Here is a 15,008-nt window from a genome sequence, read left to right as displayed (position 1 = left end):
CCAGAAGACAGGCACAGCCCTAGCAGAAGATGCAGTGGCCCAGCTTCCCAGCCAGCAAATGAATCCAGTCAAGCCAGTGACAAGTGCTGGATGAGGCGACCCCAGCCGGAGGGCCAGAGGGAGCAAGGCCGACCTATGGGATCACACAGGAGCAGCAATGACAGAAACCAGGAAGCCTCTTTTCGAACACAGAGCTAGTACTGGGTGTGACGGTGCCTGTTTGCAATCCCAGCAGTGTGGGAGGCTGAGGCAGGAGGATCCAGAGAATGTCTGGACAATGTAGCAGTGACTGAGTGAGACCTGGTTTCAAAATAAACAATAAAAAGGGGCAGACATACAGCTCTGTGTGAGGCCCTAGGTTCCATCCCCAGTACTGCAAACCCAGAGCCAGAGTACACTTGGCTGGACAGACAGATCAGCGATAACTCCTGGGCAATGATGGGGACCTGAGGGGCTGGCAGTGCTGGCACCAAGGGAGCTGGGTGTGTGGCGCAAACCATGATCCCAGGATCGAGGAGGGTGAGGCAGGAAGACTGATGTGAGGTCAAGGCTAGCCTGGGCTACTCAGTGAGTTCGACGCCAGCATGAATGACACAGCAAGAGCCTGTCACAAACTGCTTGCCTGGCAAGCGCAAGGGCCTGAGTTCAATCCCCGGTTCCTCTAAAAAAATAAAAAAACAGAGCCTGTCACAAAAACAAACAACAACAACAAGGGAGAGCTGCAAAAGCCTCCCTCTAGGTCCAGACACAAGGGAACGCCCAGATTCAAGCAAACACAAAAGAAACCCAGTGTGGGGAACAGACTGCCTCTGCTGCACGGAACGCTGAACTTCCCGGCAGACTTGGCACGTTTTTCTTTTACCCAGTTCGCGCACTTGCTCAGTGTTGAACCCACACTCTGGGCAGCAGATGCTAAGGATGTTTCGTGATAGATTCCCATTAACTCAAGCGCTCACAGGCCTGGAAGCTGCAGGTTCCAGCCAGTGCAGGGATAAAGAGGGAATCCAGGAGCAAATTAAGTGGATCAACAAGGGCCGAGGGTGCTGGGGGCTCCTCTTAAATCATTTTTCTTTTGAACTACAGAAATAAGACATGGCCATTGAAAAATGGAGAATGCACAGAAATCCGAAAAAGCAGGTAACAGAAATCACCCACGATCCCACTGTGTTCAGTGGCCACCAACAATTCCACGCTTCTTTCTCTTCTGCGTTCTCTGGCTTTTCTTGCCTCCAAATGCATGTGAACTAAAACTGTCCAGAAAACTCTACCTCTTGCTTCCCTGGTCCATGCTTAGGAAAGCCCTCCAACTGCTGATTTGCAACCCCTACCACTCATTTTTTTCATTCACAAATGTGCTGTTTTCAAAAGAAGTCTTAGAAATTCACTAATAGGGCCAACTCAGGGCTAAGTCTGGTCAGTAACTCACGCTGCCAGATGGACTTTTTGTCTGGAAATAGTATGCTCGCACGTCCTGTGTGACACTTCCGGACGCTGACCTGTGTCAAACAAGGAGCTCAGGCTGCCAGCCAGCCTGATGCTGGGGATCCCGGGGTGCTCTTACTCACCCTGGCACTCCAGTCTTTGCTTTCTTGGTAGTGGGGGGGGACACTGGAAGCGAACCAGAGCCCTTATACTGAGCTCCACTCCACCCATTTTTTTTTTTTTCCTTTAAAGGCAGTCCCTAAGTTACCCAAGCTGGGCTGAACTTGCCATCCTCCTGCCTCAGCCTCCCGGAGTGCTGGGATACAGGTGTGCACCCCCAAGCCCGGTTGAACCGATCCTCTTAACTCAGATTTCTTAGAACCAGAAGTTAAAAGAAAACGTTGATTGGTGAGAGTCACACAAAGAGCTCTGCTCCTCAACGTGGATCACTCCCATCTATAACCTCCCCAACACACATTCACCCCCAAAGGCAGTTGCTAACCTGTCTGTATTTTCTAAGGGCTGCAGCATTTTGCAGTCCATTTAGCTGGACAAACTAATTCCCTACTCCAGCATGCTAGTTTATATTTTTCAAGCATTTCTGCTGAATTGTAGGGTGGATGGAAAACTTAGTGCATATTTGGCCCTAAACCCCATTAGACAAATAAGAAAACTGAAATGTGGAGGAAGTGCTCCCCATGCTGAGGCAAAGCCAGATGCTAAGGATGATGGGCCCCTCCGGCAGCCAGGGTCCCATGATCGTGTTTTGGGGGGAGGATAGACTGGGGGTTGAAACCAGAACCTTCATACTCAGCCCCATGCCCAGCCCTTTTTAGTTTTTATTTTGAGATGAAGTCTCACTAAAATGCCCAAGCTGGGCTTGAGATTCTCCTGCTTCAGCCTCCCAGAGTACTGGGATAACAGGGATACTCCACCATACCCATTTTGTCCCACAATTCAGGGAGGTGGGTACCAGGAATCAAACTCAGAGCCTCATGCTTGCCAGGCAGGTATCGTGCAGCTGAGCTACATGCTTGGCCTGTAGCATGATTTTAAGGAATTCATAGAACAAAAATGTGGCAAACAACAACACGTACAGAAAACAGCACTCATGTACTGGCCTGGCCATCGGAACTTCAGGCAGCTGCTGAGATGTTTAAATAATTCAGGGCACTCACCACCCTACAGCTGAGCGTGTGGGGGCAGCCAGCTGCACATCTAGGCATGCACCATGTTCCGGGATTTGTACCAAGGAGGCAGGGTCTACAGGGAGAAGTCCTCAGGGAGCCCTGAGGAGCCCCACTGCCACCATCTATCTGCATTCTCTTATGCCCACATCTTTCCATTCTGACCTCCTCCTTAGCACCTCCAGCAAGTAGCTGGAAGGTCAGAATAAATCCAATAACCCAGCATGATGCCGCCCACCTGGTATTCCAGCACTCTGGGAGACTGAGGCAGGAGGACTGCAAGCTAAAGATCAGCGTGGGCAACTTAGGGACTTGGCAAGACTCTGTCTCAAAACAAAAAATAAGTGGGGCGGGAGGCTGGAGACGGAGCTGAGTGTGAAGGCCTGGGTTCAATCCCCAGCACTGCCAGAAAAGAAAAGCACACAGTCAATTCAGCAGGAAAGGGCTGGGGGATGCGAGGTCAGGTCCCAGCTTCAGGAGAGGGTGTGGTGGGAGGCAGTTCAGGGGCCTTCCTGTCCCTGCAGCCTGACGAGCTCTCATCTGGCAGGGGGCTTGCGAGGACCACTGGGGTCACCCAGCTCTTCTGTCGACAGGAGTTTACAAACCACCCTTGCAAATCCCAGGAAGAAGGGGCCAAACCCAGCCCAGGGCAGCGGCCAGGCCCCTCCAGCAGCTGGAGCAGTGAGCAGTTGCTGACCCCTGGGGCAGCACCATGGTGCCTGGAGACCTGAGGGGTGCCTCTCGGATGTGAGGCTGTGAAGATGATGGAAAAAAAAAAAAAAGATGAGCGGTAGCATGTCCCCAACTCCACACTGCACCCCCCGGGCGGGAAGCTGATAGACGACTCCACTCACACACCTGTTTCACTGCCACTGACATCGGACACCTTAAACCCAAATTGGAAAAGGAATATTTAGGAGCAGAGGAAGCATCACCATCCAAGAAGATTTAAAAAGTGACAGCAGACCATGTGTGGTGGCATACACCATCACCCTGCACACTGCACAAGCTCAGTGCCATTGGCCTTGCAGGACCCCCGAGAGCAGGTAAAAGAGGTGACAGGGTCCCAGCTCCCCAGCCCTGCACTACTCTCCATTCAAATTCTAACTCTGCAGGCTCTGAGACAGACAGCAGAAGAACAGCCCTGGCCAGCCCAGGCCCACGGCCCACGGCCGGGTACACAGCAGGTGCCAATGCTGTGTTGGGTGCAGCCTGGGAGACCACAGACATGCGGTGCTGAGCACGGCCAGATCCCGATCTGGCTGGCAGGCCCTGCTTTCAACCAGCACAGGAAAGGGCTGGGAAAGAAAAGGCCACTGCATGGCTCAGTAGAGTAAGCGCTTGACTCACAGGCGCAAGGGCCTGAGTTCAATCCCCGGTTTGGGGGGGTGGGGGGGAGTCAGGCCACTGCAGACTAAGGGTTGGTCACAGTCAAGGGTGACATACATGGTGATGAGGCTCCATACAGGCTGAACTGTGAGCCAGTGTCACTGGGCATACCTGTCACCCTGTTTGGGAGGCAAAGGTAGGAGGTTCACAAGTTAGAGCCCAGGACACCCGAGCAAACTAGTGGGACTATCTCTAAGTAAGAAATAAATGGCTAAGGAAGTAAGTCAGTGCAAAGGCACTGGGTTCAATCCCCTGTAGTAAAAACAAAAACAGAAAAGCAAAAACAACAACAAAAACAAAAAAAAACCCTGAATTACGGTAGTGGTTACACAAGTGACTCTTTGACCTATTTTTATTTTTATTTATTTGTTTGTGGCAGGATACCACTCTGTAGCCCAGGCTGACCTTGAACTTGTGGTAACCTTCCTGCAGCAGCCTCCTAACTGTTGCTAAGATTACCTGAGTGCGCCAGCACACCAGGCAGAACTGTATGTTATAATAGATATAGCTTATATGATTCACTGCACATCTTGACATAAGGCGGGGAATGTTGAGAAAGCTCTTGCAGGTAAAGTGCACAGGAACAAAACTCGAGAAGTGGGGGACCATGCACCCCAGAGCCTTCTTCCTCCTTCAGGGTCCTGGCAACCGTGAGCTTGGAGCCCTCCTCGCTGGGTGGGCAGCCCAGAAACCCATTACCAGCCCCTCTCAAGGTGCAGGTGGCGCTGGACTGTGCCTCCAACTCCAGGCTCCTGGTTTATAGCCACTTGGGTTAGACCTCAAGTGCTGGAAAGAAACAGTTACACTAGCACCCAGAAAATATAGCCTTCCAGTTAGCAGGTTCTGGGAGTGTACTAAGCTGTTCGGTTTGGGTTTTTTGAAACAGGATCTCACTATGCAGTTTAGGCTGGCCTTGAATTTACCAAGTAGGCCAGAGTGGTCTCAAACTCACAGTGATCATCCTGCCTCAGCCTCCCCAGTGCTGGGATGACTAGTGTGTACCACCACACCCAGCCCGGGCTTATTTAGGCAAAGGAAAAGCCCCAAAAAGATGTTTCTCCTTAGTCAGGCCCCCAAAATGCAGAGATGTGAAGCTGTGCCTCTGAAACTCAATTTCTTGCAATGACATGGCCGCGGCAGGGTGCTCTAAGGATTTATTGTGCGTTTGAGGCGATAAAAGGGAAAACAATTGTTTAGACTTGCACTTTGCTTGGCAGCACCTAAGAAGTGTTCCACCTGGGGCTGGGGATGTCACTTCGTGGTACCGTCTTCCTCTAAAAAGGTACCAGCTGTCAAACTGTATTGAATACCTGAAGTTTGATGGCAATTTGCACCAATTTTTTTTTTTGGTTAAAAGTACCTTGGAAAAAAATCCCTCCAGTCAAGCAAGTGGCACTTAGAGAGCCCCTAAACTAATCCTAGCATCTCCATATACAATTATCTGACATTTCAATTAGAAATTCAATCCAAAGGCAAAGGATATGAGAGTCACAGATGCACAGCCTTACAAGAAAACAATGAAGTAACTCAATATGACTCTGAAAAACCCATATGTGGTGGTGCACACCTAATATCCCATCACTTGGGAGGCTGAGGCAGGAGGATCACTGGAAATTCAAGGTTAACCTGGACTACATAGTGAGTGCAAGGGCAACATGAACTACACAGTAGGACCCTGTATAAAAAAATAAAAAATAAAAAAGGCTTTGAGAGAACGGAAAGCAGCCAAAGCACAACATGATTTAAATCTACAAACGTCTGCATACCCTGAACTCCAAATGCAACCCCTATCCAAGTGCAGCAACATGAGAGGCTAACACCCTGGCAAAATTCACAGAATCCCCCATCAAGCCTGGGTTGAAGACTCATAAATTCTAAGCATCCTCCCACAGCAAACAATCACAGTTCAGAACTTGCCGGAAAGCAAATCCTACTCCAAGCCCAAGCCCAATCCAGATAAAACTCAAGCTGCCCAGTCATTTAATGTTCAGGCCAAAGCTAGTCTAGGGCCCCTGCTAGCTACCGCCCTGGGTTTGCTGGTCTGAGACTGCAAGTGGTTCTCTGCCAGCAATCGAAGGGCTGGAGTAAGTCATGGGGGACATGGCAAGTACCTCGGAGAGAGCACATTCACTGACACCCAGCATGGTGGCAGATAGCACAGCCCTGCTGTGGCCAGCACGGTACTGACACGCACAGTTCAAAGGCAGAAGGTGCACATGGAAACTCACCCGGCTGCAGGCAGGGATGGAGCCAGATGACTGCCAGGCCCTCGGTGGCTGGCACCAAAGGGAGACCAAGCTTCTCCTGCCATGGCTTGATTTTCAAATTCTGCACCACTTTGTGGATGCCATTCGGAAGCAAACTCCCTCCCCTGGCCCCAGGGCTTTCTTTCCCCTCCAGCCTCTCTCTGGAGAGCTTTCTGGGATGGAACAGGTTCTTCTTGCAGCTTGGGCAGATCTCTTTTCCGGGATTTTCACTTGCCTGTTTTCTCCAATCACCTGCTGGGGATCTGATTCCCAAAGCCACGTCTGTGTTCTCACACACAGACAGTCGTGTTGCACCTTTAACACAGCAAAAGGCGAGCGGCCAGGGCTCTGGGTGGCACCACAGCCCACAGCCAGGGAAAGTGGAGCCCCTGAGCCTTTCTTCCAGCACATGATCCAATAAAACCTCAAGAGCCCAGTAATTACAGGCACTTTTAAAAGTGAAACAGAAATAGACCTAGGGCCAAACACAGGTTTGCTTGAGACAAAGGGCTGGCTTCAACTAGCAAAAAGACCAAAACAATACAGCTTCTTGGTCTGTCTTTTGAGCTTCCAAAGCCAGGTTGTTTGGGGGGAACAAAAAAAACTGAATCTGATGAGAGGGAAAAGAGTAGGATTCACATCCAAAGCCTTTTCCTCCTAGAGGGAATAAAATCAGATGAAATAGAATACATGGGGCTGGGGAGATGGCTCAGTGGAATAAGCGCTTCCCTGGCAAGCACAAGGGCCTGAGTTCAATCCCAGGTTCCGCCAAAAAAAAAAAAAAAAAAAAAAAAAAAAAAAAAAAAAAAAAAGAAAAAAGAAAGAAAGAAAGAAAAGAAATAGAATACAGGCTACATTCCAAATAAGCCCAACACCAAATCAGGATGCAATCAGCTTGACATCCACGGTGGGCTGTCAGAGGGCCAGACCCTGGAGTCAGGTACTGCTCACTGGAACTCCGTCCTATGTCTGGGCAGCGGCCCCACTCGGAGGCTCCATTTTGAGAACCCCAGCACATCGAGGTCTGCGCTCTGTCACTGGGAAGGGTCCTGGGGGAAGGAATCAGCACGATAGAGGGAAAGAACGACTTCAGCAAGGCCTGGAAGTCCGAGCTGCCTTGTGGTGCTGAGCAGATAACCAGGTGAGCTCGCAGGACTCCTGCTGTGAGCAGCGTGCACGGCTTTGGGTTCTGGTCTACCAGTGGTCAGTCCCCAAAGGAAATATGTTTGTAAACGAAGGTGTGAGACTAGATGGGCAGCTCTCATGCTGACCTTTGCTGCCGCACCAGACTGATGCCAAGGCATCGGTGTGGTAATGGAAGCGCCCAATACCCAGGTCTGCAGCTGGGCTCTGTGTCCTGGCAAACACTCTGCTCAGCGACAACGGGGTGGCCCTTCCGTGACCAAGTCGGGAGCCCCAGGGCCGTGCCTGCCTGTCGGGAGCTGCGCTTGGGCACTGTGGCATGGTCCCTGAGGACCAGGCACTTGTTGAACAAAGGTATCCCGACTTGCAGTCAATGCCTTCTGGCCAGGAGAGGGACCCCCAACACGGGAGCGGGAGCCTCCGGTGGAAAACGGCCGACGCCCCGCGCGCGCTCTGGCGCATCCCCGGCCCAGCGCGCAGCCCCGGAGGAGCCGAGAAAGCAGGGCGGTGGAAACTTTGGCGAACCTGCAAGCTTCGTGCTAAGTTGGGGCCGGGAGAAAGGCGCAGAGCACGGCGTGGGGGTGGTAGTGGGGTGGGTAGTGAGAGCCTCTCCCACAATAAAAGAAAAATAATTCTAAAGAGAGAGAATCCAACGCACGCAGCACCTACTATGTGCCAAATACTGTGCCAGGAGCAGTTCCACGCACTCCTGTCCCAATCGTCGCCACAGCCCCCAGGGGGCAGCGTCCCCGGGAGCGGAGAAGCTATACGAGACCCGGAGATACCTGGAGTGTGGCGCGTCCGGTTAGGGACGCAGTAAGGGGCGCAGGAGGCCGGGACTCGGTTCAGTCCCTGCCCGTGGCCCAGAGGAGGCGCCGATCACCAGACGCCGGCCCACGTGGGTCTCACGGACTGAGCCCGGGAGCAAGCTCCGCACTGCACCTCGCGGCCGGGACTTGGGGGCTCGCGCCGCCCCCGCCCCCGCTCTGCGCACGGCTACGCCCTCCGCTCCCGCCAGCCAGGCCCCCGCCGCAGCGCAGCACAAACGCAGTCCAAATGTGCAGCCCAACGGCGCGCACACCGACCCCACGAGGACGCGCCAGCCCCGCTGCGCTGGGCAGGACGCCCCTGACACGCGCGCCAGCCGAGCCCAGCCTGCAGCCCTTGCGTACCGGTCTGGGGTAGGACGCGCTCCGCCGATTCCGCCGGTTCCTTCCAGAGGCCCGAGAGGTGGCTAGGAGCTCGGGCGTCCGTGCGCCCGCAGCCTCCCTGCGGGTGCTGCGCTCATCGCCGCCCGGAAAGACAAAAGGAAGCCGGCTGCCGGGCAGCCAGCACGGTGTGGGCGCCGCCGGCCCGCCGATCCACCGTCCGCCGCGGTCGCCTGCCAGCCCGGGAAGGAAGGGACTAGAAGGAGGGGCCGGGGCGGGGCGCGCGGTGGGGGCGGGGCGCAAGGTTCTTGCGGGGCCGCCCCCTCCCGGCCACGCCCCCATCTCGGTCACACCCATTGGGCCGCGAGACGGTCACGCCCTGATTTTGACCACGCCCCGTCTCGACCACGCCCCCTGGTGGACTTAGGGCGCCCACCGCCTTTCCAACCTGCTGCTATTCAGTCCTCTCTTTGCGCTACTGAGGCTCTGCCGGGTTCTAGTACCGTGTGGGGGTCGGCCCAGGGGCGGAACCGAGCACGGGCCCGACCTCCCTAACCTTTAGCCTCTGGCCTGCGAGTGCAGGGGAGGCTGAGAGGCGGCGCCCGGGAGGGGCTGGCTTGGCAGGAAGTTCAGACCGGGTGGCCCGGGAAGGGGAAGAGGCCGCTTCGCCCCAGGCACTCAGGGATCCTGCTGGGCCACCCGCAGGCCCACTTCCCCTCAACCTCTGTCCTTACGCAGCCACCACCCAGCTCGGCACCTTGAGGGTGCTGGGGGGGGGAAAGCCTGGCCCAGCGGGAGACCAGCTTCCACTTCTCGTGACCTCTGCCAGCTCCCTAAAAGCCCTTTGTCTCAGTTTCCCCTCCTATGCAGTGGGTGCGGGGAGGGGGCTGGCTTCTCTGCATCCTCCCTACCACATATGTGAAGACCTTCAGTCCCCAGGCTGGGGAAGGGACTTGGTGGCCTTTTGGGCGTGTCCTGCGGCTCCTACGAAGCCCTGCGCAGCTGTGGCATCTGCCGTGACCACCCGCCCCGCTGGTCCCCACAGACAGGTAACCACAGAAACAGCCGCGCATGTGGAGCCCAGCGCCCCTGTTGTGCGGAGACAGAACCATCTTTCCGGCGTCTCTAGGGAGAAACTCCAATCCCTCCTTCAAATCCTCCTCCACAAAAAGCTCCGTGAGCAAGAGAGCTGGTACACATTAGGCTGCTGTGCACTCGTGGCAGGGCCACTGATCTCCACCCCCAGCTTCCTGACCCTTCGGGTCCCTCCCTGTCCCTGAGGGCAGGATGGCAAAACCAAAACCACCGGAAGCGCGTCTCCCAGCTGGCCCTGCAGTGAGGAACAAATGAAATAATGGCTGAGAGGGTTAGTAGCACCCTGCTGCTGCAGAGCATGTTAGGGAGCCCAGTATGGTGGTGACCACACCTGTAATCCCAGGACTCAGAGGCTGAGACAGGAGGGTTGCTGCAAGTTCAAATCCAGCCTGGCTTCATAGTGAGTTCAAGCCCAGCCTAGAGAACGTGGTGGGACTCTGCCTCAAAAAATTTAAAAAAGGAAGTGTTCTGGCGTCTGAGGGCACTATGCCTTCTTTCCTCACAGAGTCTTAGAGCCAAGATCATTCTGGAGCTTATTGTAGCAGATCCTTGAAGGGGACCAGCAAAGTGACAAATGACAGGTGCTCAGACACTCAGCCCCATGGGATCAATCAGCCAGGATAAGGGTGTCCAGGTATTGTGTCAGCCAGGGTTGGTTATGCTCTGCTGTGCTCCCTAGTTCTCACCCAAGTTGCAGGTCAATCTGAAAGGTGATCAGCTCACACGGGAGCCAGCCAACATCTAAGGGGTAAGCCCCACATCTTCCCTCATGGCTTCCAAGACTGCCCCTAGTTCCAGTAAGAGAAGAGAGAGCCTGCTAGTGACCCTGGAGCATCATTTAGGAGCCAAGCCCATCATTTCCTTCCACATCATTGAATTAGCCACATGACCCTGCCCGTGAGCAAAGGACTCTGGTAGAGACAGACTCCTGAGCACCCAAGAAAAAGTAACCAGTTTGGTGACTGTGTAGCTGACACCTTACCAGAGAAATTAAGCAAACTTCTCCCCTACACAAGGCCACAGGTGTCCACATGGGCCAAAACAGTCACTGTCCTCAAGGCCTGTACTGTGAGCACCAACAAAATGAGCCAGCGGTAAAGAGGGTCACAGAGACTACTCCACAAGTGACTAAAGTCAGGATGGAACTGTGCTGGGTCTCCACAGGCACTAGAAGAAATACAATTAAAATATATATATATATATATATATATATATATATATATATGTATGTATGTGTGTGTGTAGCACTTTAATAAACCTGGATGTGTGTTCTGCTAAGAATCTTGCACAAAAGACTGACTCCAGCTCAAAGACTCGGGATGTCTGAGGAAGCACAGAACAGCTGTCTCTGGGCCTTCATTGGGTTTGATCACCTGGCTTCATCGGTGATCACAAGTAATGTGGCTGGAAGGGTTCATGGAGGCGGTCTCACTACTAGCCACTCGTCCTTCCTAATGTGGAGTCATAGCTGGAGGAAATGGCAGAACTTTTGAGCCACAGAAGCAAGAAACAAGGGGTTGCCTGATTTGGGAAAGCTGGGGGTTATGTGATCTGCCAGCCCACAGGATGGGTGGACCCTGCGTCAAATCAGTGAATGGGTCAGGGCCAGGGACACTGGATTGTTAGGTTCAGGCATGCCATGCATGTGACTGCCCCAGACACATAAGCTGTGGTCCTGCTCATCCTGGCAGCATGACTCAGAGGCACTTTCCAATGGGCCCCGGACTGTTTTATCTTTGCAAGCTTCAGGAAGTCAGGAGCAAGCCAGGTGTCCCCTGTCCTGCTATGGCCCACCCACCTCTCCATATGTTTGTTGACTCACTAACCACTAACCACTAACCAAGTCTATTTAGAGACAGGTATTTGGGGAGATGCATTAGTCAGCTTTGCGTTACTATAACAAATACCTGAGATCATCAGTCTGCACAGGGAAAAGGCTTATTTTATCCATAGTTTGGGGGGTTCTAGTCAATGATGAGTTGAGCCTGTGATTGGTCCAAATTCAAGCTTGCTGGTTGGTTGAAATTTAAGCCTGCCAATTGGTCCAAATTGGTAGAAAGGTAAACCTTCTGATCCCAGCTTGCAGATTGGTCCAAATTCAAGTCTGCTGCTTGGCTCAAGTTCAAGGCCCCTGCAATCAGGGTGAACCTCTCCCAGAGTGGGTGGGCCTCCAGCACAACCGCTGTAGCTGTCACTTGGCATAACACCCCTCACTGTAAGAGGGAAAGGGAAAAGTCAGGCCATTTCTGATCTGGAAGAGATGTAGAGGGCTAGGCTGGGGGAGGGAAGGGGAGAGCAAGAAGGTAGCAGAGCAGGCAGCAAATCCTTTGCAGAATAGGGACCTCAGGGACCTCAGCCCTAGATTTTCGGAACTATGAAAGACCCATCTTTCTGGTTGTGTAAGCTGCCCAGTCTGTGGAATTTGGTCAGGGAGACCCGAACATAAGATATGAAACACACCCTGAGTGGCTTTGGTTAAATTTTCCAACCACCCTTCACAGTCTCAAGTCCAAATTGTACATGAGATAACCTGCTCTCTTTTTCACAATAATTCTTTGAAATGTACACTCTGTACTTAAAGCACAACTCAATTCAGACTCACAGCAATTCAAGTAGTGGATATCATGTTGGATGGTGTCAATCCAACACCACAGGCCCCAAAATTGAGTGTTCCCCTGGTGGCCTGGAGCCTTGGCAAACTGGTTGCTAGACCGGGTCCAAGGGCACGGCAAGTCCGTATTTCCTGGGAGGCTGCATCTCTAACAAGTTTGCAGGAGAAGCTAGCACCGCTGGTCTAGGGATCATACTTTGAAAACCTGGCTTACACTGGCTTAGACTTCTGTGCCTAGCAAAGAACATGCTTTCTTGTTTACCCTCCTGGAAACCGTTCCTTACTGCAGTGCTGCAGTAATAAGGACAGGCCAGTGCTAGCACAGACATCCATACCCAGATGGATGGGATAAAACTGAAAATGCAGAAATAAACTCCCACATATTGTCATTTGGTTTTTCAGCACTAAGCATTGAATCCAGGAGTCCTCTACCAATGAGCTACGTGTCCAGCCCTTTCTACTTTGATCTATGATCTAACTGCCCAAACAGGGTTCTTATTTGCAACCCTCCTGCCTCAGCCTTCCAAGTGCTGGGGTTACAGGTGTGCATCCCCACACCTGGCTTGATTCTTGACAAGGAGTCAAAGATGATGCAATGGGAGAAAAAGCAGACTTTTTAACCAATGTTGCTGGAACAGCTGGATGACCAAATAATGAACTAAGGAATCTGGAGCTGGGAGTGGTGTAGCACACCTGTAACACCAGCACTCTGAAAGGCTGAGGCAGGAGGATCACAGTTCAAGCCCAGTCTAGGGGCAACTGAATGACTTAGTGAGGCCCTGTCTCAAAATGAAAAACAAATAAAGTGCTGGGGATGTAGCTCAGTGCAAAGGCCCTGGGTTCAATCCCAAGGACTGCAGCAACAACAGAAACTCCCAAACGAGAAGCAACAAAAGCCACACACTGCACGAGCCCATCTACAGGCCTTGCCTAGAACAGGCAAATCCACAGACAGGCGTTGGATCTGCACTTGTCAGGGCAGGCAGCGCGGCGGGTGACACCGGGCTTCTTGCTGAAAGGGGTCATGCCTATTTCACATTTTGTGAACATACAGAAGCTCACTGAATTGTACGTTTAATAAATAAATAAATAAATCAAGGAAAGCAGAGGCCAAGGCATTTTCCTCAAATCAAATAACAGCCGTCAGCCAGGAGCTGGACCCGGCCTGCAGATCCCTAAGTAGATTCCTCTGCACTGCGCTGGCTGGAGGGCTCTTCCATCTCTGTGAATCAAGACAGAGCTCAAACCTGAAGCATAAATCCCTTTTATGAGATGAAAAATGAGTATCAACCAACTGGTCCCCAAATAGGACTGACACTCATCGCTGCTGGGACTGGCAGTCGCTGGGACTGGCAGAAAAGAGAGATGGCCCCACCTACTCTGGGGGCAGCCCTCCCCGCCACTCCCAGCTGTGTTGAGAATCCTTGGCCTGACTAGTGAGGCCCACAGGTGGTCCCCCCACCGGCCCAGTTGGGGCTCCCTCTAGTTCTATTCTCTAAGGAATCTGGGCAAAAATCTGGGGGTGCCGCTCAGAGGTGAATGATTGCCTGGTGCCTGGCACACCTGAGGCCTGGGGTTCCGTTCCCAGCCTCACAATATTAAAACAAAATGATTTAAAAAGAAAGAAAACTGTGTGGAAGCCAGAAGCCATGTGCTAAGAAGTCAGTGCAATGTTAGAGCATGGAAGTGGACCGGGTTATACTCGTGCCGCGGGTGTAAGTGAGCTGCGGTGGCCGTCACTTAGGTAGGCACACTCCTGAGTCAGCTTGGATGGACCGCAAAGGCAGCACTGAAAGTGCAAGTGGAAACAAAGCCCGTGTGGTGGCACACACCTGTGCTCCCAGGACTCCGGAGGCTGAGGCAGGAGGACAGCTGCCGGTCGGAGACCAACCTGCTCTCCACAGCGAATTCAAAGGCAGCCTGGGATACACAGCAAGACTCTATCTTAAAAGCCAGAATGACCGAGAAAGATGCCCCACCGCAGGTCACGCTCCTCGTGCCATCGTGCTGCAGGAGACACCCCAGTGGCATGGCAGAAGTTCTGCTGCTCCTGCTGCATGATTTGTAAAAATAGGGAGCAAATGTGCACGTATTCCATCTTTACCCTGGATACACCTATGTTCGATACACTATTCTCTTTATTTTAAAGTATTACAGGTTTAAAAAGTAACATGAAGAATCTTTGTCCGGTCTTCTTTCATCTGTGGTTGACTGAGTCTAGATTCAGGTTTGTGGTAACATCTCTCTCACCTAAAAGGCAGAGCTGCAGGAAGCAAGCCGTGTGGAGGCGACCCTCAAGCTAAGCAGAGGTAGCAGGCAGTGCTGGCTGGAAGCCTCGCTCAGGCCCACAGAGGGGGAGCGGCCTGGATGAGGAGTCAGGCAGTATCGCAGAGAGCAGGACACAAGGACGTGAGTAGCCTGGAAGGAAGAGACATGTCCTGTCTTTCAAGTAGGCCAACAAAGTCCCCATGAAGCTTGAAATAAGAAAGGGACAGACGTGGTGGCCTGTCATCCCAGCACCCAGGAAGCTGAGGCAGGAAGATCATAATAAGTTCGAGGCAGCCTGGGCTGCATAGGGAGATAGGGACTTTCTCTGTGTCTGTCTCTGTCTCTCTGTCTCTCTCTCTGTCTCTCTCTCTGTCTCTCTCTCTGTCTCTCTGTCTCTGTCTCTGTCTCTCTCTGTCTCTCTCTCTGTCTCTCTCTCTGTCTCTGTCTCTCTCTGTCTCTCTGTCTATCTGTCTGTCTGTCTCTCTCTGTCTCTGTCTCT

At 52.8% G+C, this 15,008-nt stretch overlaps 2 protein-coding genes across 4 annotated transcripts in view; both read right to left on the bottom strand.

Moving 5' to 3' along the window:
• The window catches only part of Hpcal1 (hippocalcin like 1), a 54,301-nt gene extending 45,505 nt beyond the window's left edge, over positions 1-8,796 (bottom strand). For all 3 annotated transcript variants that reach the window (XM_023702412.1, XM_023702411.1, XM_004642323.2), the window contains exon 1: positions 8,560-8,796. The gene's annotated coding sequence lies outside the window, so the exon portion shown is untranslated. The remainder of the gene's footprint in view (positions 1-8,559) is intronic.
• The window catches only part of Rrm2 (ribonucleotide reductase regulatory subunit M2), a 123,129-nt gene that overhangs the window by 37,357 nt on the left and 70,764 nt on the right, over positions 1-15,008 (bottom strand). The window lies entirely within an intron of this gene.

The sequence above is a fragment of the Octodon degus genome, unplaced genomic scaffold (assembly GCF_000260255.1).
Source record: "Octodon degus isolate 3935 unplaced genomic scaffold, OctDeg1.0 scaffold00151, whole genome shotgun sequence".
In the NCBI taxonomy this organism is placed as follows: domain Eukaryota; kingdom Metazoa; phylum Chordata; class Mammalia; order Rodentia; family Octodontidae; genus Octodon; species Octodon degus.
Note: the sequence above shows the minus strand (reverse complement) of the source record. Positions and strands in the feature narration are given on the sequence as shown.